Genomic DNA, 15,614 nt, shown 5'->3' on the forward strand with positions numbered 1-15,614 from the left:
AAACATTAGAAATAGCCAGTTTAAATCACAAAACAGCTGGAGGGCTGTCAGAGTGTGGGGAACACAGCTGTGATTGAAAGGTGGGGAGGGGATGGAATCTGTGAGCTCTTCCAGGCTAATAAATTTTATGTCACAAACACCTCCTAAGCCAGCTTGAGGATTATGACATAATACCTGTAGAGCGCAGTGAAAGCGTTCAATGGACATCATCTATTGTTATAACGATTTTTCCTAGAAAAATGAGGATATTGAGATTAGGGTCACCAATCAACCCTTTTGGTTTGCCCAGACCATCTACATTTTACATTTTAGTACTGGATGCCTGGGGCCCCGAGAATGCCCTCAGCCCTGGGGGAACCAAATGGTCCCAGGTGCTCAGCTTTTATTGGGGTGGGGGAGGGTGGAAGAAACGGAATGAATTCCTATTTCTCACAATCACACCGTAATCTCCTGTTACAGGCCCGGCAAATTTCCTGTTTCAACCCTACTTGCCCTCGCACAGCCACCTGCCTGCAAAAAGAAGTTGATCCCTGCGGGGGGAGCCTGGCAGGCACCTGGCCTACCAACCCCGGGGCGTGTCCTCTGCACCACGCGGCCCCCCCAGCAGGGGCCTCGGACAGGGACCTTGCTCTTCCAAGCTGGGATCCGGGCGTTCTTCCTCTCCTTCCTTCTTCCCTTTCTCCCTGTCTTCCTTCATCGTGTGTGTTTTCTTGTCTAGCTTTCTTTCTTTTTTTTTTTTTAAGAATTTATTTATTTATTCATGAGAGACACAGAGAGAGGGGCAGAGACACAGGCAGAGGGAGAAGCAGGCTCCATGCACCGGGAGCCCCATGCGGGACTCGATCCCAGGACCCCAGGATCACGCCCTGGGCCAAAGGCAGAAGCTCAACCACTGAGCCCCCAGGCGTCCCTCTTGTCCAGCTTTCAATTCTGATTTTCGGTGCCGAAGGTTGGGCTAGCCCTATGCCTCCTTCACGATGTGTCATCCTCTCTGCCTTGTATGAAGCTGCTTTCTTGCTTAATGAGTTCTTGTTTTTAAATCCCCATTCCTCATTTCTATGACTTGGGAGTTTCTATGGGTCCCTACATCCCACCAAAACAGCATTATTGCAACTCCTACACTGTTGTCAGATTAGTGGGTGTAAAATGAGATACCACTGCTTCAGTTTGCATTTATCTGGAAACATTGAGCATCTCTTGCATGCTTTTAACTTTTTGTTTGTTTCTTCCCTCTTCTGGCTTTACCCATTTTTCCTTTAGGACTCCTATGGATTTGCAAGCATTCCTTGGACACTAGAGAGTCGCCCCTTACCAGTTCTAGACATTGCATAGTTCTTCTCTCAACCTGGCACCCATTCACTTGGCCATGGTGTCCTTGGGAGACCAGCAGCCTCACAATTTTAATGAGGATCACATTCCTCTGTATTCTATGCTTTTCCAATTCTTAAGGAATCCTCTACTGCCGTAGGAGAGCAGGATGTTCTCTGCTGTATTCTTTTGCAGTCCATAAACTCTGGTTCACAATTCTGAAATCCAATAATCCAGTTTCACAAAATTAGCATTCTATCAGTCAGCAGGAAACAGATGGCTCACTCACATGGGGTGATTTGAGGAGCCTTTAAGGGACTTAATTGAAAGTGTAGAACAGGTATCCTCAATCTCAGCAGTATTGACATTTGGGGCTAGATAATTCTACCTCGTGAGGAGCTGTCCTGTGCATCGTAGGATGTTTTTTAAATTTTTTTTTTTTTTTTTTTATGATAGTCACAGAGAGAGAGAGAGAGAGAGAGAGGCGGAGACATAGGCAGAGGGAGAAGCAGGCTCCATGCACTGGGAGCCCGATGTGGGATTCGATCCTGGGTCTCCAGGATCGCGCCCTGGGCCAAAGGCAGGCGCCAAACCGCTGCGCCACCCAGGGATCCCCCGTAGGATGTTTATCAGTGGCCCTGCTCTCCGCTGCGTGTCCCCCAACAGTCATCACAACCCAGAGTGTCCCCAGACATTGACACATTGTTCCCAGGTGAGAACCACTAGTGTAGAGAGCCCAAGTGGGACAGTCCAGTGCTCTTGGCTAGTACCAGCCTGAGGGCCATTCCCCCAAAGTCAGAAGAGGTGAGAGGAAGAAACCCGGTGACATAGGAGTGCTGTGGGGAAGCTGTCTTACCAGAACTGGGGCCTTGGGGGAGGGGGCGATGCAGCCAGAGCTAGCCTGGGAAACCCTGCTGGGACGAGCCACAGACCTCCTCCTTTCCTTCCTCACCATCTTCTTTCTGCCAGAGGGCAAGGGAGCCTGTTGTGAGATCCCAAGAGGCTGCCTTCAGGACAGAGAGCAACATGGAGATGGAAAAAAAGTAGACCTAGATACTCAGCACAGCCCCCCAAATGTATTTGGTGGCAAGATGCTACCAGAACCAAACTGAATCTGTTTTGGTCTTTCTATGATTTGCCAAAGAAATACTGAAATGTTTGATTATGGGATGCTACCCTAGATCCAGTTGGGGGTATTATGCAATATATATGGTATATATACTATCTTACCCTTTTAGATCTGAAAAGGGAGTGCCTGGGTGGCTCAGTCAGTTGGGCATCTGATCCCAGGGTCCTGGGATCCAGCCCCACTCCCTGCTGAGTAGGGAGCCTGCTTCTCCCTCTCTCTCTGCCACCACCACCCCTTGTGCACACATGCTATCTCTTTCTCAAATAAATAAAATCTTTTAAAATAAATTCTCAAAAAGTTTGAATTCCGAAACACGTTTGGCTATGTGCATTTCAAATACAGAATTGTGGAAATGCACCTTTCAAAGATAAGTCAAATTTATCAGGAGTCTCTCGTGTGATTTAGGGTAAGGATCTAGTTTTATATGTCTCATATAATGAGCCAGTTCCCCCCACAGCACCTGCTAAACAATCCCACCTTTTTTCCTTTTATTGTGACTTTCATCCTGTACATATGCGCCTATTTCTCTATTCCAACTTACTGATCCATTTGTGTATTCTTCTGTTAGTACTACCCTATTTTTATTACTTCTACCTCTAGATATATCCTAACATCTGGTAGGAAAGTCTTCCTCTCTCTCTCTTAATGGGAAGTAATTTTTATTGTTTTATCAGGTAGACTTTGTATATACATATGATTTTTATTTTTTTAAGATTTTATTTATTTATTAGAGACACACACAGAGAGAGAGGCAGAGACACAGGCAGAGGGAGAAGCAGGCTCCATGCAGGGAGCCTGATGTGGGACTTGATCCCAGGACTCCAGGATCACGCCCTGGGCCCAAGGCAGGTGTTCAACCTCTGAGCCACCAAGGCATCTCTGATAGAAATTTTATTAAAGCCAGATACCATATATGGGGGGGAGGAGTTTTTTGGAAAAATTCTTAAAAAGCTACCTTCAATAAAGCATCTTGGAGCACATCAATCCTTTATTTTTTTTAGGATTTTATTTATTTATTGGAGAGAAGAGAGAGAGTGCAAGCACAAGTGGAGGAGGGGCAGAGGGAGAAGCAGACTCCCCACTGAGCAAGGAGCCCAATGGGGCTCAATCTCAGGACCCCTGGGATCAAGACTTGAGCTGAAGCCAGACGCTTAACCACCCTGAGCCACCCAGGCACCCCTGAGCACATCAGTTCGTTAAAACATGGTAAATTGTATATTATAAAAAGTCTTTGATATGAAACACACAAGCTCATACCTTAAATTTTTCAATCTTCAGCTGGAACCTATGGCCTCTCTTGGGTTCCTGAAGACATAAAATTGCTTCAAAATATAGCAGATCAAACATCACACACATCTGTGTGAGGAGTGAAAGTAGGCTTAAGAGTAATGAAAACTAAGAGCATCTGGACGGCTGTTAGTTAAGCCATCCAGACGCTCCTCCCCCATGCCTGCCCTCACTGTCTCACACTCACACACACTCTCTCAAATAAATAAAAAATCTTACAAGAAAGGGACCTGAATCTACATGATTCCCAGTATTTTGTCATGCTTTTCCCCCTCATTTTAAAAAATATTTGCTTTCATACCTAATTTCTTCAAGAAAGCTCTCAAAACTATATAAACCTTGATTCAGGTGGACCTTGGTTTTCCTACATATTTTGGAAGAAGTTTATCAATTCTTCACAACATCATAATGCAATAAAATTTTAGTGTTCTTAGGCATCAATAAGATAAAGGAGACTATGCAAATAGAAAGAAAGTAGATCTCTAGACATATACTTTCATTTTTAGGTCTTGAATTACCTGGAAGAAAATATTCTCTATTTAGACTTAGGTAAAAATCAACTTCTTAAACCCTTTGGTCAAGATATCACCCCCGGGGCATTCCGATGGCTCAGCTGTTTAGCGCAGCCTTCGGCCCAGGGCGTGATCCTGGAGGCCCAGGATCGAGTCCCACGTCAGGCTCCCTGCATGGAGCCTGCTTCTCCCTCTGCCTCTGTCTGTGCCCCTTTCTCTCTGTTACTCATGAATAAATAAATTTTTAAAAATCTTTAAAAAAGAAAGATATCACCCACACTAGGTATTCTTAAGAAGTCTGACTGAAAAAAAAAAGAAGTCTGACTGAGAAATAGTGAGATGCTGATAAGCTGACACTGGGCAGATAAGGGTATTAAAGAGGTGTTTTCCATGTTCCTATGTATACCTTAATGAAAGTCGTGATGAACAATAACTATATTTCTTGTTCTGTGTCACTGAAAAGTATCTAAAATCAAGAGGTATATGTCCCACATCTGTTTCTCTATTATACTAATGTAATCACAAGCCATGATTATAGTTTTATTACAGGAAATCATAAAATGTATTGTCTTGCCAAATGTGTTTTCACTTTGCCACCCTCACTTTATTTTTTTTAAGATTTTATTTAATTATTTGACAGAGAGAGAGCACAAGCAGAGGGAGTGGCAGGCAGAGGAAGAGGGAGAAGCAGACTCCCTGACCAGCAAGGAGCCCAACGTGGGGCTCCCCAAGGCAATCGCAGATGCTTAACAGACTGAGCCACCCAAGTGCCTCACTACCCTCGTTTTAAAGTGGCTTTCAAGCAACTGTAATGGACCCATTCTAGGTGGTAGATTGAATGGACATCTGCTAAGGCAATCAGTGCCTGGATAAATTAACAAAGCAACCTGACCTAGGATCATGGTGGTATATTAAAAAAAAAAAAAAAGTGTTATTGGGATGCCTGGGTGGCTCAGCGGTTGAGCGTCTGCCATTGGCCCAGAGCGTGATCCTGGAGACCCGGGATCAAATCTCACGTGGGGCTCCCTGCATGGAGCCTGCTTCTCTCTCTGCCTTGTCTCTGCCTCTCTCCTCTCTCTCCTCTCTGTGTATTCTCATGAATAAATAAATAAAATCTTTAAAAAGTGCTACTGAATTGTCACTGCATTCGGTAAGTCTGATGCATGGTACACACATACAGAAAGAGCCAGATTTATAGATCTGAACCGAGTTTATCAAACAGCCAGTGTCTTTGCTCAGCCCTCCCTACTTTCAAATTGTTCAGTTGCCACCATGAGTAGTGACTGGAGCTGCTTGATCTGGCTTTTCCCCAGGACAGAAAGACTCAAGCCTTTCTACTTGTAAACAAATAAACAAAATCAGGAGTTGTTCTAAGCATTTTTGTTTGCCAAAAGTCAGGGAAGATCCTTCATTAGGTCCAGACAAGCATGAGCTGTGCTTGTTCTCTTGTGTTCGATGCTGCCCAAATCTGCCCTGGAATGCACAGTATGGAGACCCTTTGGGTACATTCCTCCTGCATGTCCCTAGGAGGATGGGTGAGGGGCCAGAGCAGCACTGACACATCAGGTTTCCTTCCCCAAACCACAGCATTAACACAGACACCCTGAGGGACGCCTGGGTGGCTCAGTGGTTGAGTGCCTGCCTTCATGCTCAGGGCATGATCCTGGAGTCCCAGGATCGAGTCCCACATCAGGCTCCCTCATGGAGCCTGCTTCTCCCTCTGCCATGTCTCTACCTCTCTCTGTGTGTCTCCCATGAATAAATAAAATCTTTTAAAAGAACAAGAAAACACAGACACCCTGCAACATCAGAGGACTCAGAACACTGAGCCAGCAGCCAGCCTCCTCTTTAGCTCCCAAGTGAACTACAACACGATGAAGATTGACCACAGTGGGAATGATTATGTAGAACAATCACAAACACTCCAAACCCCAGTCCTTACACACATAGAGTGCACTTTTCCTTCTCTTTAATTGTGAACTAGAACACACATTCATGAGAGTCTTAAACAGAACTTCGAGATCCTGAGCGGCTAACACAGGTTAAGCAGGGGAGCTCCAGTGTCCCTGTTCAGAGAACTACTCCGCTCTGACACTCACCAATGGCCTGCCCTGTGTATTTAGCACTTCCTTCTAATCTCAAATCTATCACCATATTGTTCTTGGCACACATCAGTTACCTGGCGTGTCTGACTCTGTCTATATGGGTCTGGGATTAACTTTAAAATATATATATTTTATTTATTTTAATTGAGAGAGTGACAGTGAGAGAGAGAGAGAGAGAGCATGAGGAGGGGGAGCAGCAGAGGGAGGGGGAGAAGCAGGTACCCTACTGAGCAGGGAGCCCAGAGCAGGGCTTGATCCCAGGACTCCGGGGTCATGACCTGAGCCGAAGGCAGAAGATTAACCAATTGAGCCACCCAGGTTTCCTGGGATTAACTTCTTAAAAAGCATTTTATTTATTTATTTATTCCGGGGATGGAGAGAGAGAGAGAGAGAGAGAGAGAGAGAGAGCCTGCCACAGGGCTCCATCTTGTGACCCCAAGATTGTGATCCAAGATCAAGAATTGGATGCTCAACCTTACTGAGCTACTCAGGCATCCCAACTTTTTTTGAAAATCACCTTCCAGACCTCTTTCCTTCCTCATTGGTTAGCACATCACTGGATGTTACTTACTTTGGGCTGAGCCCTGGAACTCGTGCCAGTAGGATTGAAGCATGGCGAGATTACTCCAGAACCCTATGTATCGTCTACAGCTCCTTGTACAGATAGAGAAACAATGTGAGTTATGGTGTGTACTGTGTCAGCCGGCTAGCTCACAGAAAACCTCCCTAACTTCCCCTGAGAAACTTTCTGGCTTCTCTAAGAAGATTAAAGATCCTTCAAAGCAAGTTTACGCTAGCTCAGTATTTGGCACCAGTCGACAGCTCCTTCCAAAAATGAATCCTCATCTCTGGACTACCTGTCAAAACTTCATCCTCTCTCCACACATTCTTCTGAATTAATACGGATTTGAGTAAATTCTAGACAGGATTTTGGATGGTAATTGCATAACTTTATCATCATTTGGTGTTGGAACTGCCTTTTCTTGATTATTTTGCAGTGAATCAATCCTCAACCTAGAATCTAAACACAGAATTTTATGTTACATGGAGATGGGTCGCCATTTGATGCCAGTCCCATTGTCAAGCCATGTGCAGCAAATGCTTGAAGAGGTGAAGAGGGGGAAACGACAGGTATGGCCAGGTTAACATCTGCTTCTGTAAAGGCCCCCACCCCAGGCGGTAAGTGTGAGGAGCAGCGTCCAGAGGCAGCAAGAAATGGGCAGGGGCTTTGGGGATGGCAGGACCGGATTAGACTCATGCTTACCAGCAGGTGTGATCTAGCACAAGTTTATGTATTTGTAGCTTTTAAAGCAAATTGTAAAATATAGACTCACATAAAATGTACCATTAGCCATCTTTAATTTTTTTTTATCTTGTTTATTTGTTCATGAGAGACACAGAGAGAGAGGCAGAGACATAGGCAGAGGGAGAGGCAGGCTCCATACAGGGAGCCCGATGTGGGACTCGATCCCAGCATCCCAGGATCATGACCTGAGCCAAAGGCAGATGCACAACCGCTGAGCCACCAACATGCCCCCCATTTTAGCCATTTTTAAATGTACTCTTCTGTGGCAGTAAGTACTTTCCCATCAGCAATCACTTATTAATCTTCCCAAACTGAAATTCTGCACCCACTAAACAATAACTGTCCCACCTCTAGCTCCTGGCAAACACCGTTCTACTTTCTGGCTGGAACTTGACTGCTCTAGTCACCTCTCATAAGAGAAAATCCAGGGACGCCTGGGTAGCTCAGCTGTTGAGCATCTGACTTTGGCTCAGAGCATGATCCTGGGGTCCTGGGATCAAGTCCCACATCAGGCTCCTTGCAGGAAGCCCGCTTCTCCCTCTTCCTTTGTCTCTGCCTCTCTCTGTGTGTCTCTCATGAATAAATAAAATCTTAAAAAAAAAAAGAAAATGCACAATATGTCTTACTTCACTGAGCATAATGTCCTCAAGGTTCAACATGGATGAAGCAGGTGTCAGAGTTTCCTTCTTTTTAAGGCTGAGTAATATTCCATTGTGTGGATGTAACTTCTTTTGTTTATCCATTCGTCCATCAATGCACACTTGGGTTGTGTCCATGCTTCAGCCACTGTGCATGATGCTGCTATGAACACAAATGTGCAAACATCTGCTGGATCTCTGTTCTCAAGCCTTCTGGGTGTTTACCTAGAAGTAGAGTTGCTGGATCATATGGTAATTCCACACTTCATTTTTTTGGGTATATTTTTAGTTTATTACTAAAGCAGAATATTCTGTTAGAAAATGACCAGAAGTGTGTTGTTTGTTGAATTTTCACAAACTGGGCCCTGGGTAATGAAGAAGAGAACCTGTCCTGCTCTTCTGCTTTTCCCCCACATCACCACTCACCCAACTTTGAGCAACACAGATTGATTTTGTTTCATTATCAAACTCTTTAAACTCTTTAAAATGGGGACAAAAAAACAATCATCTTAGGGCTGTTGAGACCATTCATTTACCCACTAAAAGTGCCAACCTTGTACACATGTCTTTGCCACGAACACGACAGATAAAATCTCTCATGGGTGTAATCAATAAGTGCACGTTAAAACCAAGCACTTGGCACACCTGCTTATCAGCCTCCTGGCAGCAGAGACGTGAGGACAGGTGTCACAGCTGGAGCAAGGGGCCCAACAGACAGCGGGTGCAAGGGACCAGTACACCACCTGCTGGATCAGAGGCGCAGAGGCGTGCACACGTGGCCACAGCTGGAGCCGGCTAACAGCTCTGTGCTTTATCTTTCTATTCTTGGGCAGAGCACACATAGGCCAGAATGGAACAATGCTGGGCGTCACCAGTGTGTGGTTGCTGTAAGCATGACACGGCTGGCTGGCAGCTTATGGCAAGCATGGTAACTTGATTATTCTTTCTATCTATGATGAATATTGTTCGTTCTGTTATATATTCTTTTTAGTCTACTTATCTTCAGCATGCCTTTCAGATTGCCAACTTACTATCTATATTTAATATATCCTATTAGTTTTGTCTATATGTTGTGGGTGGCTTTCTTATGCACAGCTATACTTAATGCTCAGGAGTTTCATCCATCCTGCCTATCTTTCTTGTTTTCTGTAGCAGAAGTGACTATTATAAAATAATATAGCAAATACACAATACAATACTTGACAGACAGCTTTGGTCTCTATCGAAGACATTCCCAGCACTCACAACCACATACCAGAGGTTTGGAGAGAACAAAGCACCTTCATATTGTCCTGAAATCATCTCCCCAGGCAGGGGATTCAGTCATGACTTGCACAGAAGAGTCACAGAACGCTATCAGATGTGCAAGTAAGGACGAGCACATGTGTAACCGGGCTTCGATACTACTGTCTTATGTTTGAAATTTATTGAAATTGGGAATATACATACATGGGGAGGTTAGTTCTTACAATGCGATATTCTTCTGAAAAGTGCTACCATCACAATATCTCATGCATATGATTGTACTTCTGTGTCCTTCAGTAATGCCAGGAAAAGAGCTGTCTGTGTTATGTGAGTAGTAGAGTCCTACCACGTCCTTGCTCCCCCAACTCCACCTTTTCTATTTCCATTGACATGTGCACTTTTTGTTCTTTCTGTATGAGTCCATTCAAATGGAGCACGAATTTATTTGAGCAGATTCATATTGATGTTACTCTCTTTAAAGAAAAGGAAAGGGTACGGCTGGGTGGCTCAGTGGTTGAGCATCTGCCTTCAGCTCAGAGCGTGATCCCGAAGTCTCAAGTCCCTGCATGGAGCCTGCTTCTCCCTCTGCCTGTGTCTCTGCCTCTCTCTGTGTATCTCTCATGAATGAATAAATAAAATCTTTTAAAAATGAAAGAAAAAGAAAAAGAAAAGAAAGAAAGAAGAAAGAAAGAAAGAAAGAAAGAAAGAAAGAAAGAAAGAAAGAAAGAAAAGGAAAAGGGAAAAGGGGGCATCTGGGTGGCTCTGCTGGGTGTCTGCCTTTGGCCCCGGTCTTGGTTTCGGGGTCTGGGATCGAGCCTCACATGGGGCTCCCTGCTTAGCAGGGAGCCTGCTTCTCTCTCTCCCTCTGCCTGCTGCTAACACCTAATTGTGCGCACTCTCTCTCTGTCACATAAATAAAATATTTTTTAAAAAAGAAAGAGGGGGGGCAGCCCAGGTAGCTCAGTGGTTTAGTGCCGCCTTCAGCCCAGGGCATGATCCTGGAGACCCAGGATGGAGTCCCACATTGGGCTCCCTGCATGGAGCCTGCTTCTCCCTCTGCCTGTGTCTCTACCTCTCTGTCTCTCTGTTTCTCATGAATAAATAAATAAAATCTATTTTAAAAAAACAAAAAAGTAAAAAAGAGGGAAGAAAAAGAAAAAGAAAGAAAGAAAAGAAAGAAAGAAAGAAAGAAAGAAAGAAAAAAGAAAAAAGAAAGAAAGAAGAAAGAAAGAAAGAGAGAAAGAAAGAAAGAAGAAAGAAAGAAAGAAAAAAGAAAAAAGAAAGAAAGAAGAAAGAAAGAAAGAGAGAAAGAGAGAAAGAAAGAAAGAAGAAAGCAAGGAAGAAAGAAGAAAGAAAGAAAGAAAGAAAGAAAGAAAGAAAGAAAGAAAGAAAGAAAGAAAGAAAGAAAGAAAGAAAGAAAGAAAGAAAGAAAGAAAGAAGAATAAACTGCTAGAGAGCTCTGATACATATTTTGTCACCCAAAAATAAAGCCCTAAGCATCCCAGAGATGTAGCATTGATCCGCTCAGTTGCCCCGTGTGGCCACGAGATGGCGCCATGGACCACGAAGACTCCACCGCGGAGTCCGGCCGTGCCTCGGGCTGGAGCTGGCTGCGCAGGGGGCAGGGGTAGACGGAGAGGCGGGGAGCCTGAAGGGACAGGACGGGATGGTGACCTCGAGGAAGGCTGAGAGCGTGGAGGGAGTGCAGAGAGTAGAGGTCAAGAACGCAGACTGCGGGATCAAATAGCTGTTTCCAAAAAAAAAAAAAAAAAAAATAGCTGTTTCCCACCCCCTACCTCCCCCACCCGGCTCTGCCAGTGCACTTTAGTTTTCTAAAAACTAGCCCAGTGCACTTTAGTTTTCTTTTTCTTTTAAGATTTTATTTATTTATTTATTCATAGAGACAGAGAGAGAGAGAGAGAGAGAGGCAGAGTCACAGGCAGAGGGAGAAGCAGGCTCCATGCAGGGAGCCCGACGCGGGACTCGATCCCGGGACCCCAGGATCACGCCCTGGGCTGCAGGCTGCAGGCTGCAGGCGGCGCTAAACCGCGGAGCCACCCGGGCTGCCCGGGCACTTTAGTTTTCTTAATGAGAAATAAGAGGACCTGCTGGTGGGGCACCTGGCTGGCCCTCGGGAGAGCCTGCCACGCTTGATCTTGGGGCTGGGAGGTTAAGCCCCACAGTGGGAGTGGAGTTTACTTAAAAAAAAAAAAAAAACACCAGTGAGAATTTACATACACAAAAAAGTTTTTTTTTTTTTTAAGTTTGTTTTTTTAAAACAGATTTTATTTATTTGAGGAAGAGAGAGAGGGAGAGAGGGAGAAAAAGAGAGTGAGAGGAGGGGGGTAGACTCTCCGTGAAGCAGGGAGCCTGATGTGGGGCTCCATTCCAGGACCCTGGGATCAGGACCTGAGCCAAAAAGAGATGCTTTAACTGAATGATCCACCCAGACATTCCAAAGTTTTGAGTTTTTTTTTTTTAATTGGTCATTTAAATTGTTTTTTTAATTTGATTATAGTTGACATATGATGTTACCTAAGTTTCATGTGTATACAACATTGTGAATCAACTTCTCAGTAGGAAATCAGAGAGAGGGACTCCTGGGTGGCTCAGTGGTGGAGCTTCTGCCTTGGCCCAGGGCATGATCCTGGGGACCTGAGATCGAGTCCCGCATCGGGCTACCTGCATGGAGCCTGCTTCTCCCTCTGCCTGTGTCTCTGCCTCTCTCGCTCTCTCTCTCTGTCTCTCATGAATAAATAAAATATTCAAAAAATAAATAAAAAGGCTGATGAATCACTGAACTCTACCACTGAAGCTAATAATATACTCTGTTAACTAATTAAAAATTTTAAAAACCTTCTCTACACCTTATGCCATGTGACCATGCAACACTATTCCAATATCATCGATGATATTCCGTGTGCTGTACCTTTTGTTCCCATGACTCACACATTCCATAACGGGAAGCCTGTCTCTCCTCCTCCCCTTCTCCCATTGTGTCCATTCCCCGACCCATTCCCCACTAGCAACCATTAGTTTGTTCTCTGGACTCATGAATCGGATTCTGCTCCATGAAGGACTCTTTAACTCAATTATCTCTAACACTTCTCATCTGTGGAAAGGGGAAATGGAAGGCGTGATCTGTTGAACTGATTTATCTGAGCCCCCTCACTGGATCCCCCCTTCCCAGGTCTCTCCCCATCTGTCCGCAGTGCTGCAGGAACAAGTTATGCCAGGGCTGCCAGGGCAAAGTGCTCATTCCCCAGAAACTGCCCACAAAGCTTGGGACTGGTTTGCTCTCCTCTCCCCAACCAAAATACCGCTGGCTAACACATCTTAAGGAGAACAGTGTGTGTGTGTGTGTGTGTGTGTGTGTGTGTGTGTGTGTGTCTGTGCTTGAGGGAGGTTGGTTCAGGTTAAATGGTTTAACGATTTGTTTATTTGGGATGAAGAGGAAGGAAAAGGTCAAAGAAAAGGAAGTTCATGAATCCTACTCAGCACGACACTGCTTTTTCTTCTTTAATTTCTTCCTTTCTTTACATATGTGTAGAAAAGCAAAACAGCAACTGGCTTCACAGCGTGGATCATTTTATAGATCCCTTTCATATTTGCTTCCCCCTTAAATAGTTGTTTATTGGCAGTGGGCTGGAAAGAGCAACGGAGTTAGCATATACAGACACCACCACACACCAATGTCACACAGGAGGCTAAAGTGATGGGAAAGAGCAGCCTGGAGCCCCAGGTGAGGCCCTCTCTTCAAGAGTGAGGGGGGGCGCTGGGGTGTTGAGGGGGCAGCCTTAGAACACCTCCGCTTAGTAGGAATGGTTAGAGATGAAGAGGGACTCGCTGGCTGCAGCCCCAGCCTGACCACTTGGGGTGTACTGTCCTTGACAGGCGAGGCTGTTGGCCAGGGCTCGCTTGATATACTGCTCCTGGGCAGCCTTCAGGTTCTCCTTCTTTCCACCCCAAGCCTTCAGGGCAGAAGCCTGTAGGGCTCGGCCATTGGAGAAGGTCAGGGCCCATGGCTTCAGCAGGGGGCACTTGTTGATGGCATTGAGGTTGATGGATGCCTCCTCCTCACTCTGGCCTCATGGTAGAAAGGTGATGCCAAGAACGGGGGTGGGGGTTGGGGGGTGGGGAGTGGGAGGGGGGTGCCACTGTGCGGGGCAGTGCTGTGACAGTTGCCATGGCAATCTCCTCATGAGAATATTTATGGTGCAGGCGTGGCCTGGGGTTATCATATTGGGCTTCAGCAAAGTGCCTTCCAGGTAGATCTGAGTGCGGTGGTCACTCAGAGCCTTGTAGAAGGTGCAGCCAGCACCTTCTCGGTTACATACTGACAGCGCTTCAGGTCACGGTCCCCATCGGGAGGATCTCGGGCTCCACAATGGGCACGATGCCATTCTGCTGGCAGATGCTGGCATAATGGGCCAGAACGTTGGCATTTTCCATGATGGCAAGGGCTGAGGGGGTGTGCGCCCCGATTTTCGGCACCGGTGCCACTTGGCAAAGCCAGCCCCGTCCTTCTTGTACTGGGCACAGCGCTCAGCCAGCCCGTCCAGCCCTTGGGGGGTTGTCTCGCCATTTGTTCCTGCCAGGGGTACCACACCTTTGGCCACCTTGATGCCTACACCACCACCTTGGATTTGATAACTTGGGGGAAGGGACGCCCATCGTCGGTCTTCTGGTACAGTGTCTGGTGGAAGAGGCTGACGCCCCCAGTGCAGGGGTTTACACCGTGGTGGGCGGTCAGCAGCAGCTGGCGGTGGAAGCGCGGCCTCCCCTCCGGGTTCTCAGGCCCATGGACCGCAGCCGCTTGGCGATGCTCCCAGTGGGCTCATCTGCAGCCAGGACGCCCTTGGCGGAGCCACGATGCCTTGAGCCATGTCAGAAAGCTCCTTCTCCTGCTCCGGGGTCAGCGCTGGCCATCGGTAGGGCATGTTGCCAGTGAGTTCCTGGCACGGGAGGGGGCGGGTGTGCAGGGTGCGAGCAGACTGCCCTTTCATATTTTAAAATTAATTTGTGGGGGCACCTGGACGGCTCAGTGGTTGAGCATCTGCCTTTGGTTCAGGTAGTGATCCCGGGGTCCTGGGATCAAGTCCAGCCTCAGGGTTTCTAAGGTAAGCCTGCTTCTCTCTCTGCCTATGTCTCTACCCCTCTCTCTGTGTCTCTCATGAATAAATAAATAAAATCTTACAAAATACATATACTAAAAAATTTTAAAGTAAATTAATTTTTAAATACTTGAATTTCCATTAACAATTGAATAGTATCATAGGCTGTAAGAATGATAAAAAATAGGGATCCCTGGGTGGTGCAGCGGTTTGGCGCCTGCCTTTGGCCCAGGGCGTGATCCTGGAGACCCAGGATCGAGTCCCACATCGGGCTCCCGGTGCATGGAGCCTGCTTCTCCCTCTGCCTGTGTCTCTGCCTCTCTCTCTCTCTCTCTCTGTGACTATCATAAATAAATAAAAAATAAAAAATAAAAAAAAGAATGATAAAAAATAGAGACTCATAAAAAAAGAGACTCCTAAGAAAAACTAATCCTGGCTATCATTTGGTTGACATTCTAATATGTCATTCATTTTGAATGAAAGCTATGATTTCATTTGTGCGGTTTACAAATATAAAGAAGTAACAATTTTTATACATCAAGATGCTTTTTTACTCAATTGTAAATACAACAGTACCAACTAGACTGCTCCACACTGTCTTGTCTGCTGAAGGCAGAAGAAAAGTAGTATCAAATTGCAGTCACCAGGGCATCTGCAGGCTCAGTGGTTGAGCGTCTGCCTTCGGCTCAGGGCATAATCCCTAGGTCCTAGGATCCAGCTGCACATCCAGCTCTCTGCTGGGCAGGGAACCTGCTTCTCCCTGTGCTTCTGCCTGCTGCTCCCTCCCTACTTGTGCTCTCTCTTTCTGTGTGTCAAATAAATAAATAAATAAATAAATAAATAAATAAATAAATAAATAAAAAAAATAAAATAAAACAAAACACACACACAAAACAAAAACCAAGGGCACCTGGGTGGCTCCTTCAGCTCGCTGGGGTCATCATCTCAGGATCCTATGATCCTGCCTCAC

General features: G+C 45.8%; 1 pseudogene; it reads right to left on the reverse strand.

Moving 5' to 3' along the window:
- Positions 1 to 12,396: 12,396 nt before the first annotated feature.
- Positions 12,397 to 14,602, reverse strand: LOC144287450 (fructose-bisphosphate aldolase A-like; annotated as a pseudogene).
- Positions 14,603 to 15,614: the final 1,012 nt, after the last annotated feature.

Source organism: Canis aureus, chromosome 17, assembly GCF_053574225.1.
Source record: "Canis aureus isolate CA01 chromosome 17, VMU_Caureus_v.1.0, whole genome shotgun sequence".
Classification (NCBI taxonomy): Eukaryota; Metazoa; Chordata; class Mammalia; order Carnivora; family Canidae; genus Canis; species Canis aureus.